The sequence below is a fragment of the Alligator sinensis genome, unplaced genomic scaffold (assembly GCF_000455745.1).
Source record: "Alligator sinensis unplaced genomic scaffold, ASM45574v1 scaffold280_1, whole genome shotgun sequence".
NCBI classification, from domain to species: Eukaryota; Metazoa; Chordata; order Crocodylia; family Alligatoridae; genus Alligator; species Alligator sinensis.
The window spans coordinates 1,747,036-1,757,935 of record NW_005841835.1 but is presented as its reverse complement, the minus strand read 5'-3'; positions in this window follow the sequence as shown (position 1 = coordinate 1,757,935).

Here is a 10,900-nt window from a genome sequence, read left to right as displayed (position 1 = left end):
TTTGGCCCCCAGTCCTCTTTCCTGCCATGGCAGGGGGTCGGACTTGATGATCTGCTCAAGTCCCTTCCGACCCTAGCAACTATGAAACTGTGAAACTTACAAAAAAAGGTGTAACTTAGATCAGTTTTGCCTCAGGCTTTGTGAACATCTGTACCTAGCTCAGGTGTTAGAACAGGTTTACATTTTGCAATGTAGACAAGTCCTTGCTTTCCATGGAGCATTTGCTCAGCCCCCTTCACCTTTCTGCACAGCCTAGGTTCTTCAGCCCTTGTGTCATGCTTGTTGCACTGGTAATATGTTCTCTAGAGCAAGCCACTTCAGAGGAGCCTGTCTGCAGATTCCTCCTGTCCCTGTAGGGATTTACAAATTTAGTTGGATTTACCTCTGCTGGTTGCTTTCTATCTTTTACTATTTCAGATGCACATTCCTTGCACATACTGACTCTTCTTCTGGTCTTGTCCCTCCCTTCCCCTATCTCATCCTTCCACTAAACTGCAGGGAGCAAAGGTGATAAAGATATGAAAATAATGAATTTCTTGAAATAGAGCACAGTTAAGAAGCCTTCCCTCCTTCCCATTTGCCCCTCTTCTCATTTGCCCCTCTTCCCCCACCCTCTGCACAGAGTAAAATTCACTGCAGGCCTCCTGGTATGCTAACAGGCTTAATGACCAACTGCTAAGTCACTTAATCAATACAATGAGACAATGACTGTTGTTTGGTACTGTATTTAGTAAGCCTATTGTCTCACAGGCACAAACCACACATGACTGTCAAGACAAAAATTCCCTAGACAGACTGTCACTGACTCAAGTGGTGAGTCTGAGCGCTGTGACTGATTTCATCCCAGCACAGGCCCTTAACAAAGGGATTTTGATGAATTTGGGGCACAAAGGAGTTAAATGACAGAAATCCAGGCAACAGGAAGCAGCATCTATGGAGAAGTTGCAGACAGAGCAGCGGTGTGGCTGGATCCTGAACATAGGGCTGCTGTGCTGGAGCGGATTCTGAAAGGGGTTATGATATATCGGAGCTATAAACTGCAATTTCCTTTTGCCATCTAATCTCTCCATTGAAGAATACATACAGTTGTCAATAAACTAGGCAAGAAACCAGTATCCTGTCCCTGTGCCCACTCATCTCTTCTAAAGGGGAATAATTCACTGATGTCTCAACCTCAGGAGCTAGAGACTGTTTTCATTATTCCACCTTTCACTTGCCATTAAAGGGACTATTCAGTCCCCATTTATACTCCTCCTCGCACCTGGAAGCACACCCAAAGTTCCATGAGAACTTTAACAGCCACAGTTGCTCAGAGACATGGATTATTTAATCTCCAACAGAAAAGTCTTGTACCAGTCTGTGGTATTGATCGAATACTGCCCCACAGGGAGGAGTCTCACCACTATCAGTATTACTTCCTCCAGCAAACTGGATTCTCATTGGAGAGCCTCTATCCAAACCTACTTATCTTACAAAACCTGAGAAGATCAGTCCAAGGCAGCCTGGCTACAAGCCACATAGGCAGTGGCTCAGAGATGCCCATGCAAATGGCAAATGAAGACAGAGGCCGATGGAAATCGATTCCAGCTCATCCCAGACTACCCTCCCACGTAGAAGTTTAAGCTTATTTGGCAACAGACTGGATGATGAGGCATTTCACTCCAACTGGCATATTTCTGCTTTAATGACTCCATTTTCCTTTTGCCTGTGGGACACCAATTTGCCTGGAAAGTGTCTTTCAGACATGTATGCTGGCGACAATTAAAAGAGAGGAAAAAGGGATTTTGTCAATGGGGCCTATTTCTGTCTCTCAAGGAGTCATCCCCTCTCTCCTAGGGTGATCATTGCTGCCTTAAGACAGATCCTTCTGGGGACCAAATTACTTAGCTTTTGGAATGCACCAACTTCCCGTTCCAGGAAAGGAACTCCTGAGCCTCTAGTGACCTTTCCCTCCCACCTTCCCTGAACACTAGGAGGAGAGAAGCCGCCCCAGATGGCTCCTTCTGGCCACGTGAGCAAGGGCAACCCCATAGCAGAGTCCGTCCCAAAGAGAGAGAACATAGCCGAATGGAAATGGCAGCTCTGTGAGCAGCTCCAGCATAAGCACCCTGGGCTGAGCTGCTTAGATGTTTTGACTTTGGTTAAATATCAGCTTCTCTGGGCCATGCAGGCAGGATGGAGGCGGCGATTAAGACAAAGAACATTTTCTTCTTCCTCTGCTGGCCCTGCTGAGACTCAATCCCTGTAATCACTGCCAAAGCCTCCAAAGGGAGCTGCCTCCATGTGCCTGAGGAACGTGACAGAAGCAGGTCAGCAAGGCTGCGATGGGCCTGCTACCCTCTGCCTTCCATCATGCTTATATCTCACAGCAGAGGCCTGCAGGCTGTGGAGTGTGCTGGCTCCATCCATCCTCAGAAACAAAGCCTAAGTCAATCCTTTCTTCCAACAAATACTGGGATAGAGACACTCCCCCTCCTGTCCAGACAAGCCTCAGCTGACACCAATAGACTGGTCTCTGTTGATAATGTGGAGCAGCACAAACCAGCTTGGACATTAACTGTGGCAGAGCCCCTGGGACAAGCTTCTTGGGAGGCACTGAAAACTGCACAAGATGTTTCCATTAGAATAGCAATCCTGCCATAACCACTGCCTGGGAAAGCCATGCAGTCCTTGCACTGCTTCCCTTTTCTGTAGAGGTTGTATGACTATATTATTTTTAAGGAAATCTGGGACACTGCCTGCCCCCTGCCCCATGCAGGAGGAGCAGCACCCAGCCCAGGCTGCCTCCAACCTCCAGCCGCTGCTCAGGAGGAGCCGAGCCAGGCACATGCACAAGGGGTGGCACCAATTTGAGACTTCTGTTTCACCAACTGGCAAGGATGCTGGGACGGCCCACAAAATCCAGGACTACCCGGCCAAACTGGGATGAATGGTCACCCTATGCACAGGTGGCCTTGGAAGCTTTGATCCTTTCCATCTTACTTCCACTTACATTATGCACTAATATTGTAGGCTTCTTCTGCCAACCCACTATTTGTTGAGGGTGATGTGTGGTCGTGTCTTTGAAAAGCAGGGATCAGGTTCCCATGCAAACACTCCCAGCTCCCCAGAAACACCAAAAGGCAACAGGGGAAGTTGTGAAGAAGAGGAGAGCCAAGATCCCAGCTCAGGGACAGAGAACAGGACTTGAGTCTGGGACTGAATTTCCCTTAGTGCTTGGGAAGCCTGAGAGGCCCAAAGGGGGAAGTTCCCTGCATTACCCACTGCAAGTTCTTCTGGCTGGCTGTGAGGGGGGCCACCCCAGCCTGTTTCAGCTGCAGGGATTGAAAGATGAAGGTGCAGTCTCATAGTTCTTTGAATCAACTTATTACATCTTTCATTTAAAAAAAAAAGTGAGTTTCTAGCCCTTGTGATTACCAAGAAAACCATCAGACCTGGCTCCCCCATGTCCATTGACAGCTACTGGCAGCCCTTCTGCTAGTCGTGCCTTTGTGTGCAAAGAAAGAATTCCTGCTATTTCTTTGAAGGAGACAGGTAGATAGAGATAGTTAGCCATGTTATTTTGAAATCAGTCAGAAGCCAGGGTATATATGCACCTTTATAGACTAACTAAATAAAATATATATAGAGAGAGAGCACAAGCTTTCTTGAGCTAAAGCTCACTCCATTAGATGCTGTGAAAGGATGTGCAAAAAAAAGATACTAAGAAGGAGAGAGCAATTAAAATACAAAAGAAAAGCAGGAGGGACGGAGAGAAAGATAGGGCACATCTACACACGCAGTTAATGTGCCTGAATTTTCTTCGCAGAAAATTCAGGCTCTCTGAAGTGTTTTGGGGTGCACGTTTACATGTGCACTCCCATCAGAAGCAAATTGCGTTGGATAGGAACAGCCTAGTCCAGGACTGCTCCTGCCCTCCTCTGCCCCCCTGCAGCAGCCAGGGGGCCAGTTCTGATCCCCACATGGCCCAGAGAGCCATCCTTGCTCTGCCAGGATGCTGCCTGCCAGCTACGTGAGGATCTGGAGTCTCCAATCCCCACATGGCTGCCAGACAGCATCCTGGCTGAGCAAGGACAGCTCTCCTGGCCACATGGAGATCAGGTTCTGACCCAAGCTCCATGCGACTGGGATGCAGCAATCCCAGCTGTCAGGACAGCTGTATTGGTTATGCAGGGATCCAGATAGGTCCTGAACCCTCCACGTGCCCCTGCAGCTGGCAAAGCTCCCCCTCCCACCCCACCCCACAGCACTGGGGCTTAGCCAGGCAGCAGTGGGGAGTAGTACTAAGTACACCTATAAGGGGAGAGGGGAGTAGTACTAAGAGGGACAAGCAAACATTAAACCCATAGGAACAAAGGGGTTACAAAAGCTAATCCAGATAATGAGATAAGAATCCCTAGTCTCATCTCTGTGGATGATTCCTTGTTCCAGTTTCCCATTCAAACTGTTATGAAGACACTATTCCTGCTGCTGCCCCTGGCTTTTTTGGAGCAAAAGGATCTCTGCACTACTCCCCCAACAACGGCATTGGAGCCAGAGAGAGATGGGCTGCAGATCCTGGGTTCCCAACATATTAACCTTTGAATGAAGAGAGGAGACTGTCCTATTGCAACATACTCTAGGGTAGCAGCAATCTTCCACCCTCTGAGTTGTTCAGGAGGCTGGGATATCTTTCTGCCTCTCACAATACTCTGCTTAGGCTAGAATTAAAATTAATCAAGTGCCTTACTTTGGAGATGGGGGTTCTCAGGACACAAAGGATAGCAGCAGCCTGTAGTTACCAATTTGTGCCTCTGATGAGGGAACACAGCTGAGACAAATAAGGAGGAGTCACTGCAGCAGGGGTGGCCAGTCCACTGCACATATGCTGCAAGTGGCAAGGGCAGCCTCTGTGTGGTATGTGGCAGATTAGGAATGTAGCAGCAGACAGAGCAGGGAGCAGAAAGCAGAGCAACTGATTGGGTAGGGGAAGGGGGTTGGAAAGGCACTTAGGGAGGGTGTGAGACTTACCTTTTCATGTACCTGCCAAAAAAGTTGGCCCCCACTGCACTACCAGGCTGGGCAAGCCTATAGTTGGACCCAAATCAGCATTTCTTCCTGGCTGGACACATGCAAAGGCTGAAGATGTGCCATGAAGCAGCCACCTCTCCATTAGGATGAGCAGTGAGGCCCTCCTAGACCTGTGAGCAGCTCCCTGGGAACAGGTGCACTCCAGGCATTATGTGATTTGTTCTCTTCTCACTAGGTGATTCTGGAAAACTTCAAATGACCTGTCCACCGATCAGGGAAGCTACAACACGCTACTGGCTCCCTGCTGCTTCCTCTGGCTGAGGAAAACCTGGCAGAAACACAGAGTCAGAGATGTCTAGGATCTGTTTGGGCTCAGACGATCAGAAGCCCCATGGCTCCTGGCCAAGCATGCACCTGCACAGCTTGGCACTCCCTTTTTTTCCAAACCTCCTGCATTTTATACTGAGGAGATGAGGGTGGATTTGTAAATCAGTGTGGGTCTGTGGAAGGGAAGTCCCCTGAGGTCTCAGGAAGCTTTGAAGCTCCTAATGGTCTGATGAACTGAGGGGCCTTTTGCTGGTCCACATCTTTTGGGCCTTTTAAAGGGACACTAAAATAATAGCTTTACTGCCAGCTCTTCAGAGTCACTACCTCAGGAGGCAGGTAGCCTCTTGAATCTGTTGAAGTGATAGGTGACATACGCAGCCCATTTCTCTCCTACCCAACATGATGTTGAAGCTTAGGTGTGCAGCCCCTCCCCCTAGAGTTGGCAGTATCGAAAATGTATTCAAGGAAAAGATTTGAATGTAGTCAAGGGTTGGAGGTCAACCAGATTTCCTTTCCATCTACCATCCCCAGGGACTTAAGGGCTGTGGGGATGGAAGCGAAATGATGCTCTGTGGAACTCAGGTATCAAGCCCCTAAAACAAACACATTTCAGCATGTTCTTGCTTCATATTCTTTTGCATTACATTTAGAGCCAGGCAATTTTTTTTCCTTAGCATAAAGAAAAATCACTGAAAAATCCATTTTGAAAGGACTTAAACTATTTGCTCATTCAGATCAGTTACTACTTTTATTTGAAGAATGGGGACAAACATGGTTGAATATTTCAAAATGTTTAATTTACCAGTGGATATTTTCAAAACAAATGGCTTTGATTTTTCCATTTTGAAACTTTTTTTCATTTTGAAAATGACCTAAATTAAAACAAACAAAATAATAAATAACCCAAAATGAAATGGTTGCTTTGAGGTTACTGAAATTAATATTTTTAAGGGGGGAGGTGTTTGTTGTTGTTTTAGTTTACAGAACCTGAACATTTTCTGCTTTGGGACAAATCAAATGGATTTTTTTTAATGTTTTGCGTTTGGCCACCCAACTGAAGAATCCAGCATCCGCACAGCTGTGTTCACATCCATATCATTTGCAGCCCCCTCACCTCACCCTGAAGCCCCTCATAGCTGTGGTTGTGCTAGATGGCCTTGATACCCAAACCTTTGCAGAGCATTTCACCTTGTTCTCTTACATTGCAGTCTTGTCTAATATCTCCCAACGTCTCTCTCCCTTCCTCCCTCCCCCATCATGAGATAAAAGTCCTCTTTGAAATCTAAATATGCCTCCCACCAAGGCCAAACCTTAATTTATGAATTCACAGACAAAAAATACAATATAAAGAGTGGGATGGACACAGAGACTGGGTAGACAGGAGAAAGAAGTCAAGTATAACATAGAATTCCTCCTCTGTGGAGAGCCTTGGGAACATACTTGGTGGGGGGTTGATGGAGTGTTAAATTAAATTCGCTGAAACCTTATTTGTCTAAGTCTTAGAGAGCTTTTCAAATAAGTCTCCCAATGAGTTAACAGGTTTATCTGTCCCATCCCTGACGCTCTTGGTGTAAATTACAACAGCCTGGGGGCTGCTCTACATTGTACCCACTCAACACCAGTGGTACCAAGGGATCGTTTTAGCAGCTGAGAGCACCAGAAGCATAAATGTACTCTGCCTTTTCAGCCCAGGGGCTTAGAGATGGTGGCTTAAAGCTGCCATGATTATCCAGGAGCTGAGTAAGGCAGGCAGAGTTAAAACCACAATCTGGCCCCATCGGCCTACGTCTGTCTAGAAATACAATGGAAGCCAGCAAAATGAGTTACACCAGTCTAGCTCATGGAGGCACCTTGCAAGAAAAAAGTGGGAGACAAGCTAATCTGTGTAGATCATCTTGAATAGGTAGTAGAAAAAACCTTTACATCCACCTGATCTTCTGCCTGATTCTGTCACTAACACCTTCTCATTGCTATGGAAACTCTCTGGGGTGGGGAGAAGGGAGAGTCTCTCACTTTGATTCAGCCAGCTGTAGTCTGTGCTTTAGCCTGCAAGCAGTGTACCTACCATAGAGTCAGTATGGTACTGCTCACAATTACACATGCTCCGCTGTACCACAGAGCACCATGGGCACTGCTCAGATCATATCCGGCCATGCTCAAGCTGCCATGGAGTCCTCCCAGGTGATGCTAAGGCAGCCAGCCCCATGCAGCCACCTGGGCACCTTCCGCCTTCTTTGGGTGATCCAAGTATTCCCTGCAAAACTTAGGAATCTTCCTGGCAATGCTTTGTCACCCTGCAGGGATCAGGGGAGCATTCTGGAGCATCAATCACTTTGAAAGATGTCCTACAAGTGGCATGTTCTCACTCCTGTTTCTAGGGTTTTGGAGGTCATACCCACAGCCATTTCTCTTCTGTTTGACATTTCAGGGTAAAAGGCACATTCACACTCTGTGTACCTACAGGTGGCCTCTGCCAGAAGGTATTTATGACTTCGCGTACATGCATGGAAAGCATACTTGATTGGGAGGGGAAGAGGGGCAGTAGAAACAAGTCATGCATGAGGAAAGAAGCAAGATGGCAGGACTGGGAGGTTCTGGCTGTTGTCATGGGGTAAATGAAGAATTATAAAGACATGAATGGAAAATTCACATGTTGAGAAGCCTTGTACCAGCTATAGGCTACAAATGATCCTGAGCCCTTCTTCTCTTGTCTGTGACAGGGACTCTAGGAAGCAAAAGTGTTGCCATCTCCTGTGAATGAAGACCTTTCAGAGAATCACCTGCTGCCAGACTTTGCAGAGGGTTTTCTTGTATAAGCGGCTCAAAGGCTTTTCTGTTTCAGTTTCTTTTGAGACTTATCAAAGCATCTCCAGATTATTTTATATTTAGAAGCTTTAAAGAGGGGTCTAAACACAGATGAGGAGCTCTCGTAGGCCACTGATCCTGCCTCTCTCCAGAGACGTGGAAATCAAAGGCAGCAGACGGACTGTCCGTTAATTAGAAATCTGATGCCCACTCTCCTTCTCTTGCTGCCAACTCCCTGAGGAGCCTCGGCCAAAAGCCAAGCGTCTCCAATCCAGGCATTGAAATCAGTGTCTGATGACAGCACAGTGTTCTCTGTACATGTGTGCTTTCCTGCCTGGGGAGGATGAATCAAACTTCCAGTAGCAAAGAGATCCTACAGACCAGATCTTTCTACTTTAGATGGCCCTATTACCCATAGATTTCAAAGTCTTAAATGCATTTAGCCTCATACACCACTGAGGCCAGGGAGTGCTAATAACTGCATTGTGCAGATGGGCATCAGAGAGACCAAGGGCCATATTCATACGGGTCCTTACAGGCCTAACTCCTTTTTGGCACCCAACTTGCCATTGAAATGAAGGGTGAATAAGGCACCTAGACATGTCTGTGAATTCTGGCCTATATCATCTGAGCAAAGGTTGTGAGGGAGCCCCAATTTATAAAGACTGATTCCCCTGCTATAGGGATTCTGGAATTGGGCAGGAGTATGGTGCATGCTGAGAGGAATGTGTGCAGCACACTGGAATTTCAACCAGAGTAAGCTGGTTTGAAGTGGAGAATTGAAGACCCTGTGCCTCAAGTTGGTGATAGTCTTTCAGGTAAATACATTCCTCATATCCTTTACCCTTCCCACTAAGATAGATCCATTCAGAGACAATAAGACTATAGGAATGTCATTCTTACCTTGTGTTGGGTTGTTTGGAACTGAGAACTGGCACTTAGAACACTCTATCAAGAAAAAAGATGGGATTCCCATTGGAAACCTGTTTTCCCCAAAAGCAGAAGCAGCCAGGTTGTTCTGCTACAAACTGGTCTGAGCAGGAGAGAATGAAGATTTTTTGCTCATTACTAGTTGAAAGATAAGCTGACAATCTATGAATGCAATGGGTGACCCACCACTCTGCCTCTACTTGCAGAGATGGGCAAGGTGAATGGACAAGCCATGAAACCAACTGTTGCCCCCATCACCTGCTGAAGTGAGGTGTGCCCTCTCGAGGGAAGAGGTTAGGAGTGTTGGGGGTCATAGTCTCATATTCTTGTTGGGGGTCATATTGTCATGTGCACATTTTATATCCACATGCAGATAAGGTGAGTGCTATTTAAGCTCTTCTCAGGGTCATGCAATGGTGATGGCCATGCTCTGAGAATCTGAGCAGAAAAGAACGAGAAGGGAATTGAAAAGAGGCATAGAAAATGCCTCTTAGCTGATCCAGGACTTAGCAAATCTCCTATAACTAAGAACTGCAGCTCTAGTAGGAGAGATTCCAGCTGCCATGCTCCGCAGCCCTCACTATCAATTTTTCTCACACAACTGACACACTCCAAAACCCATTCATGTGCAACACAGAAATGTGTGTGTATTAATCAGCTGTATCTGAAGAATAAGAGGGGAGGGGCAAGGAGAGTGCAGGCTCCAAGGAACTCAATGGAAATCCACTAGCTCTGGTGACAGTCCCACTTCAGCCTTTTACTTGCTTTCCAAGGAGAGCAAAGCCAGAGCCATCATGGTGACAACTGAACATGCTCTGTTCCTTCATTGACATCTATATCTTTCCATGCAGGATACCTTCTAACTACTATAAAGAGTGAATTTGCAGGAAGGAAGGTCTATGCTAAGCCCTTTCTCAGGACCCCTGGCATTATACCTTTTTTCTTACTTTTGAGGGTCTATACGTCTGAATGCTAACTCAAGTCCTGAATATTTTCTGTCTAGCCTTCTTCAAGGAAGAGAATGTTGTCCCTCCTGCAGTCTCCTCACCCATCAGTAAGACCATTCCAGATGACCTGGCCTTAAGAGCTTGGAAGTCCCCCCTCTGGTTTGTGCCAGATCACCTGCACTTCTGTGGTCCTGGTTCTGCAGCTCTCACTCATAAATCTCCAGGAGTCTGTCCTGCCAGGCCTCCTTTCACCCTGCTACATCTCACTGGACCCCCTCTGTGGGGGAATTCCCCGTGGGGTTTGGGGAATTTCCCTAGCTCAGTCTTGCCGGTAAATGACTATGGATTTTCTCCTAAGTGATGATGCGTGCTTTCTGAGGCTTGTATCCATAAGGGATGGTATCTTCCAAATAAGGGAATGATTCAAAACCTAAGATTGTAAGTGGCTCAGCCAGCAGTATAAAGTCTCAGCGCGGCCAAACAGCGGTGATGTTCAAGATCGACACTGGGACCATCACATTCAACTCGATCAGTTAGAGACTGAGGTCGTGACGAGGATTGCACTGGACCATGCCTCACCGGCCAGAGTCAGCTCACAAACTCGGGGACGCCCAACTTGTGAGAGGCTAGCAAAGCCGAATTGGACAGAAAGTGCACATGCTTGGCAACCGGCTCTGACCGATAAGTGCCATTAATATATGTTTATGCTTGTGGTGTTATTGTACGTTATAGTCACATTTTGTGTTTTATTGTTATCTGTAACCATCCCTTTGTTGTTGAACACGGTTGTTTAAATAAACCTTCTCCACAATCTAACCCAGAAATCTCTAGAACCTTCTCTCAGATCCGGCCAACTATCATCAGGCCGCAACACCCCACGC